Source organism: Panthera tigris, chromosome D2 (assembly GCF_018350195.1).
Source record: "Panthera tigris isolate Pti1 chromosome D2, P.tigris_Pti1_mat1.1, whole genome shotgun sequence".
Classification (NCBI taxonomy): domain Eukaryota; kingdom Metazoa; phylum Chordata; class Mammalia; order Carnivora; family Felidae; genus Panthera; species Panthera tigris.
In genome coordinates, this window is record NC_056670.1 from 64,308,364 (window position 1) to 64,315,893 (window position 7,530).

A 7,530-nucleotide genomic window follows, 5' to 3' on the forward strand; every position below is an offset into this window, starting at 1 on the left:
GCCACAGATAGTTTTTGTTTTGTTTTGTTTTGTTTTGATTTGTTTTGTTTTGTTTCTGTTATGTTTGGCTTGAGTAGTGCAGTTATTGACTAAAAGATTTGTGTCTTGCTAGTGTGTACCTTTCCTTGTCCTTTGATTAGAGAGAACAGTCTTTTGTTAGCCTTTTTTTTTTTGTCTGTGCCTATTGGTATTTTTTAAGTTGCCAGCTTTTCCAACTTGAAATCTGTGATATGTAAGGCAAAAAGAAAGCCCAGGGAATTCACCACTATATTGTTCTTTGGGCCTTAAGGTACCCAGCTGATATATTTTCTTGTTTCCATATTTCAAAATCATCTTATGTTTGCATAATATGTAATGCCCAATGTTCTTGAATGTATCACTGAGAAGAACAGAGAAAAGTATTTCTACCCCAACTTCCCAGCAACTTTCTTGTAATTGGAGAATTTAGTACATTTATATATTTATATATATTTTTTAAATTTTTACAATTGCCATACTGTCTTGCTTAAGAAACTATTCTTTTTTTTTTTTTTAATTTTATTTTTGAGACAGAGCATGAGCAGGGGAGGGGCAGAGAGAAGGGGAGTCACAGAATCTGAAGCGGGCTCCAGGTTCTGAGGTGTCAGCACAGAGCCCGATGCGGGCTCGAACTCACGGAGCATGAGATCATGACCTGAGCTGAAGTCAGACACTTAACCGACTGAGCCACCCAGGTGCCCCAAGAAACTATTCTTGAAACCATTAACTAAAGCTAAAATTATAAACAGCAGTCTTTAATTCTTAGTCATGCCTCTGCATGTTGGCTGCGGTTGGGTGATATTTGGTGTTTGCCATTCCCATGGGGTCAGCAGGCTGTCTGAAATATAGTCTTTCATGATGATAACAAGATTGGGAGAAGAAGCCTGAGTGTGGAAGTGTTCTCTAAGTCACCTCTGTATCTTGTATGCTATCATCTAACTAACCTAAGCAAGTCTCATGATTGAGTCCAAAGTCAAAAATCAAAGGTGTTAATGCCATCCTCCATGAGATCAACACAAGGCATATAAACAATCTGACTCCCAAAGTTCTAATTAAGTAACAGTATCTCATAAGAAGTTCACAACTGCATGGTAATCATTTGTTGTTGATGCTACATTTCTTTTTTTCTTTTCTCTCTTTCTTTTTTTTTTTTTTCCCAATTTTGAAGGGTTATTTTGGCCAGTATTTCTTCAAATATTGCCTATGAATCTTTCTCTCCTCCCCCTTATAGAATGTAATTAGAACTGTGTTAAAATTGTTATACTCTTTTCTATGTTTCCATCTTTTTCCCTCTAAGAAACAATTTGATTACATTAATCTAACATCATTCCCAAACATACTCTGTTCTTCTAATACACTTCCTTATTGATTCTTAGGTTCAAAATTAATTTTTTTCAGTATAGAATTTTTAATTGACTATTTTTATAGCTTAAAGGATTCTTTTGCCATTATTCATTTTTTTCTCTATTTTTTTTCAGAATATATTAATTATAATTATTTTGCTTGTCTGTTTATGTGACTCATCTTCAGGTCTGTTTCTATTCTCTGTCTCTGTCTCTGTCTCTCTCTCTCTGTTTTGTTGCATGTTTTGTACTTTTATTTGGATCCCAGACATAACTATTTAAATACTTTGGATGAATTATCTTTATCATAATTGTTTTAACATTTCTTCTGGGGGTGCCTGGGTGGCTCAGTCAGTTAAGAGTCTGACTTCGGTTCAGGTCATGATCTCATGGCTAGTGAGTTTGAGCCCACGTTGGGCTCTGTGCTGATGGCTCAGAGCATGGAGCCTGCTTTGCATTCTCTGTCTCTCTCTCTCTCTCTCAGCCCCCCATCTTGCACTTTTTCTCTCTCTTTCAAAAATAAACATTAAAAATAAACATTTCTTCTGGGTGATGGATAAAATACTCAAACTTTATCTGGGTAAGATTTGTTTTTAGAGTTTGTTAGAACTGCTCTATGTCAGCTTTATTGCTGCTATGATATGGTAGTTCTGGGTTCTCAAACAAAACTGGGGAAAGGCCCAGTGTACCTTGACAGGCCTTGAAATTCACCTTTTGGTTCCCCAGAACTGTATGGTGGCTGAAATCAATGTGCACCTCAGCTCTTTAATTTCCAAGTAGCTGCTATTTTCTGCTGTTTTCCTTGATGTTTTATCCTGCAATGTGCAAATCATGAGTTTCCAAGGTGAGGTTACATGCATATCATTTTACTCACTTTAAATGTTTACTTTACTTGCAGAATCTTTCCTTTACGTCCTAGTTGCTTTGTCCATCCTAAACTTCAGCTTCGGTCTCCTTCACTCAATATGACTGCTACTTTTTTAAGGAAAATAATTCCCCCAAGCATGAATTGATAAATGGACTCAGGAGTAAAACTCTGGGTATATGGATCTTAACTCATTGTATGAATTGTAGCCCCTTGAGTCCTCTGTGTATAGTTTATTTCCAAGGCCTTTAAAACAGTCATTTTATGCTACTGCTTACATTTTACAGTTGTTTTCAACAGGGGGATTATTCTGATTCAAGTTCTTACACCTTGGCTATAATCAGAAGTTTAAAATATTGTAGTTCTCTTTTGTTTTTGTGCGTCCACTGGACCCTTTTAAATACGTCACTGAATTTTAGTCATTGCCAACAGGACTATGATATCTTTATGCTGGGGATTTATTCTGATTAGCAGGATTATAAAAATTCTTGTCAATCGTTGTTACCTATAGACTTTGATTTCAAAAGAGCTAATTGCAGGAAAGAGCATAATTTAAAAAAGGCGAATATTATAAATAAAATTGACTGTGAACTGTATTTGTAGTTTTTTATCATTAAAGATAGTATGTTCTGTGATGCCAAAAATAAGCTTTTTTCTTTAGTTGGCCAATAATTCCAAAATTATTTAGATGGTGACTTTTATTTTTAAAGAAAGTCATTGTTTCTACTTACTTTTAAAAACTGGAAAGGGCAAACAGAAATATCTTCACGACAGTTTAGATGCGTCTACTGACACTTGTGCGGCAACTGGGAACCTGTTAGAGATGGAAATTCTCATGCCTCACTCGGGGCTTCCTGCATTAGAAACACTGAAGGTGAAGCCCAAAACAAAACAAAACAAAAGAAAACAAACAAACAAACAAAAAAAAAACACAGCTCATGCTGGTGAACCAGAGGCCACACTTTGAGAAACACTGTTTCAGAATACAATTATCTGGCACATATAGGTGATCAATAGATGCGTATTGAGTAATTAAATAAATAGATGGATTGATAAACAAAGTGAATCATACTGCTACATGGAACCATTTGTAATTTGGAAACAAAGTTCCTAACTCTATGACACTAGATCATAGATGATGGGAGGAAGGATTACACTTATTCGATTTTATGTAAGAATTTCACATGTATGAATTTTCTGTATCTCCCAACTGTTAACTCCAAGAAAGTACCAGACCAGGGATACATTGGCATCCTGTTGTCCTATGTAGTGGTTCTCAATGTGTGGTCCCTGGAACCAGCAGCATTAGCATTACTTGAAAACTTGTTAAAAATGGAGAAACTCACTGAATCAGAAACAAAGTTTACAGACTTTCCAGGAGATTCCAATGCATGCAAAACTTTTAAGGACCACTGTTCTAGGATTTGGGTGTTAGTAAATTGGCGATGAATCATATGGAAAAGTTAATTAGAGATAATATTCCAGCTAAGCACCAAGGCACAAGAGATGGAAAATTGCAAAGTAACTTTCCAAATTAATATATGCAAATGTTCAAAGGAAAGTCTTTAGACTAATTCTACAATGTTAGGAACTTTCAGTTAGATAATATATACGTGTGTGAGAGTGTGTGTGTGTGTGTGTGTGTTCCTGAGAATATAGGAAACTTAATATATGATTTCTGTGATCAAAAATTTTAGTCTAACTCCTATCAGTGAAATCTTGGTGGTGCTAGAGGGGCTGCTTTGTGGTTATTTTGCAATAAACCAGCACTCCTCCAAGAATTAGTCAGTACAAAGGATATGTAGGTGTTTCTGTTGGGCCAGTGGCAGGTCATGTGGGAGAATATTGTCCAGCCTAGAGTCACCTTGGGTCATCTAGTACTGCCACTGAGAGAGTTCAGGAGTGATTTCAGGTCTCAGCAGCAAAAAACTAAGGATAACCCTGGATCCTAGGGGTTTCCGAAGTTAGGGCAATCAACCAATCACAGTATGATGCCCAGAGCATGAAATATATGGACAGAGAGGCCCAGTAAAGAAACCCTAAAGGTCTCTAACAGCATCCAAAGAGAAAGGATCAGCTCTAACAGTTGCCCAGGGAGCAGAAAACTAGCTTGTGAAACTAGCATTTAAACAAAAGATTACACTTCTTTTCCACAACACTCTCACTCTGCTCCAACTGTATAGGAGTTAGAAACAGTCTAGTGAGGTGGGACGAGGGCAATGAAAGCGCAAGGCAAGGAAATACAGAAGAAGTCAACCATGCTTCTCTTTTCCACTGCAGGGTTCCAGGAGAGGCAGGCTTCTGCAGGCTGGGAAGGTGAGAGCTTTTTAATGCTAAGTAAGATCCAAAGTTTGCATCAATATCTTGAACTGGACATTCTACTTCCTGAATGAGGGCCAGTTTGTTACTTAAAGTGACTCCAAGATATTTTAACTAAAAGAAGCAAGCAAAAATATCATTGACTTGAAGTTTTCATCCCGGGGCCGAGAAACATTATCACAACTGAACACATTTTGGAAAGATGGTGAGAGACAAAAATAAAGTTGTGTTTTGATTATGTCAGGAGTCGTGCTTGCTCAACATACTGGTTACACACAGACTGAGCCTTAAACAGTTTGGTTCTAATCCAAAAATTCTAAAAACCCAGAGCTGAGCCAGCTCTGTGCACGTGAAGCCTAGTCTATAGCAAGTCCACCTGTGGACAAGTGCCCAGATGCCCACAGAAATGTTGACTGTGAATTTTATGTTTAAAATAGTTTGTAAAGATACGGAGCAATTTTGTAAGGCCAAAGTGGTGTAATAAATATAGATTTTCTGCTTCCATTTTCACCTAGCATTTGGTACAGAGTAAGCCACTCATTCTATAGATTTCAGTTTCCTCATCTGTGTTATAGAAGACTGGGCTAGATAATTTTAGATGTTGGCAATTATGATTCCATGACATCATAAAAACAAATTAATGTGTGAAATATACATTTAGTTCAAGCTTTTGCTATTAGCCTGAAATGAAATCTTATCAAGTTTCTTAATTTCTCTATGTCACAATTCCCTTACCTGTAAACACCTGCCTTGCATTCCTACAGGTGCTCCCATAGTTAGAATAATGGCTTCCAAAGATGTCTATGCCTCATCCCTGGAAACTGAGAACATATTCAGTTACATGGGAAAATGGACTTTGTACATGTGATTAAGGAAAGGACCTAGAAATGTGTACATATTCCAGGTCTGCCTAACCCAATCACACAGGTCCTTAAAATCAGATAACCATTCCCAGCTGTGGTTAGAGAGAACGATGACTACAGAAGAATGATCAAAGACACGCAGAGTTGCTGGCTTAAAGGCGGAGAAAGGGAGCTGCAAGCCAAGGAATGTGGGAGGTCTCCAAAGCTAAAGATGGCAAGGAAACAGATTTTTCCCCATAGCCTTCAGAAAGAAGCACAATCCTGCCAATGCCTTGGTTTTAATCTAGTAAAGACCCATTTAGACTTTTCACCTCCAGATAATACATTTGGATTGTTAAGCCATTACATTTGTGGTAATTTGTTACGGCAGCCACATAAAACTAATACAAATGTGAACATTTTTAAAAAGTTCAAAACCCTATGCTAATGTAGGCTCTAGTGGTGATAAAGCTAGATATTCTAAAAGGATGTGAAATGAACACTGATTTTTTTTTTTAAACAGCAAAATGCTACCAAGGCTGGGGAAAAAATTCTAAAGGTTATCCAGAGAACCTGCTTCTTCCTCCACAGCTCATTCTTCTTCTTATCCAGATGGCATATTCTTTTCTTAAGAATCTCATGTGCACAAATTCAGCAAATACTCTTAGTCACCAATTTCAGAATCTCACCATTTTTTATTACTGCAAAAATCATTTCATTTTAATTAGGACAGATTTTTTTAAAGCACGTAATTATGTTATTCTTAGCTGTGCTAACATGAAGGAAAACAGTCTTCTCTACACACTAATATGAGAAACTATAACCACATTAAATAAGTTTTGAGATAATGCCAAAGTAGCTTTTTACTCTCATTTTTAGGTAATGCCTGCAATACGTTTTGATTTGAGAATTATTCAAATTATTCAGCATGTGGTGATTATCATGGTAGTGTCTCTTCTTTTAAAACCCCACCTTTTTATACTCTGTGATGCTGGGCTTTAGAACTGTACACATTCCATTTCTGCTGGGCCTGCTGGCTTCCTGTTACTCTCGGCCAAGAGGGGGAGCTACACTGAGTCTGTAAGAGGAGAATGACAAATGAACTTGCGGCTGGCATTACCACCCAGGCTGTTCATCCTGACTGTGGTGGCTGGCTTCTTAGTGGTTGGTTCCAATTTGCTCCCTCGTCCTCCCTCGGAAATATCAGCACAACTTCCGTCTTGGTTTCAGTTCTATCTTGATGCGAGTGCTTTTCTGAGATTCTGTGACACAGGTTTCAGTCTACTGGAGCCCCTTCTTCAGAGAGCTGAGTGTCTGGTGGGTGGGACTTCTTCCCTTCATTCTTCCTGTTGTTCTCCCAAGTCCTAGGGGTGGTAGCTGAAGCCACTACCTCAGTGATACATCGGTGATCTCTTTTGCCTTTTGATTATCCAATATCTGGTTACAATTGTCACACTAAATTTGTCCTGTTAAAATTCGGTGAGCTGTTTTGCATCCTGACTGGAAGCTAAATGATGTAAAATTGGTAATTTGTGTTCCCAGGAAACAAAACCTTGAAGATGACGATTTGAGGTTGGTTTGTCTATGCCCTCAGGTTTGAAAGCAGTGCTGTATTCCTTGACATAGGAATGAGGTGCTGGTAACCCATGGCATTTGGCGGTATGAGAAGCAATTAAATGATCACCTATGGTTGTGATAAAGTGACTTTGAAGTCAGGTGTTCAGGAGACGCAATGCTTTCTGCATTTGACTATGATGGCAGTAATGATGATCACAAGGACTTTGGGGTGGGGAAACTGCTTCTGATTGTCTTAGAGTGCTTAAAGAAAGAATTAACAAGCTGAGACTGTTACCAGACAGACAATGGGTTCTGAACTCAGGTTCAGCTGCCTGGCAACCTGGGAACATGGTGGGACTAAAATTCCAAAGACCATCTACCCTGTCTAGGTGAAGCTGGAGGGTTTTAAAGGGGAAGACAGGGGAAAAGGGAAGGGGGGGCTACGTTCAGGAGAATCAGGTGCCCAGGCAGTTAGTCATATATTGATATGACCCTGAACAGATTTGCTAGCAGCAGTGATAGCTGTTTTCAAATGCAGCCAGGTCTTATCTTCTGGGAAAGCCTGGTCCTTTACTTCTCAAAGCCA

The 7,530-nt window shown here is 38.2% G+C and overlaps 1 long non-coding RNA gene across 1 annotated transcript; it reads right to left on the minus strand.

Moving 5' to 3' along the window:
* Nucleotides 1-2,953: 2,953 nt before the first annotated feature.
* Nucleotides 2,954-7,222, minus strand: LOC122231921. The gene is made up of 3 exons (XR_006209214.1): nt 6,360-7,222; nt 5,281-5,366; nt 2,954-3,080 (listed from the first exon to the last, which is right to left on the minus strand). It is a non-coding gene; the product is annotated as an uncharacterized LOC122231921 (long non-coding RNA).
* Between the last annotated feature and the right edge of the window lie 308 nt (nt 7,223-7,530).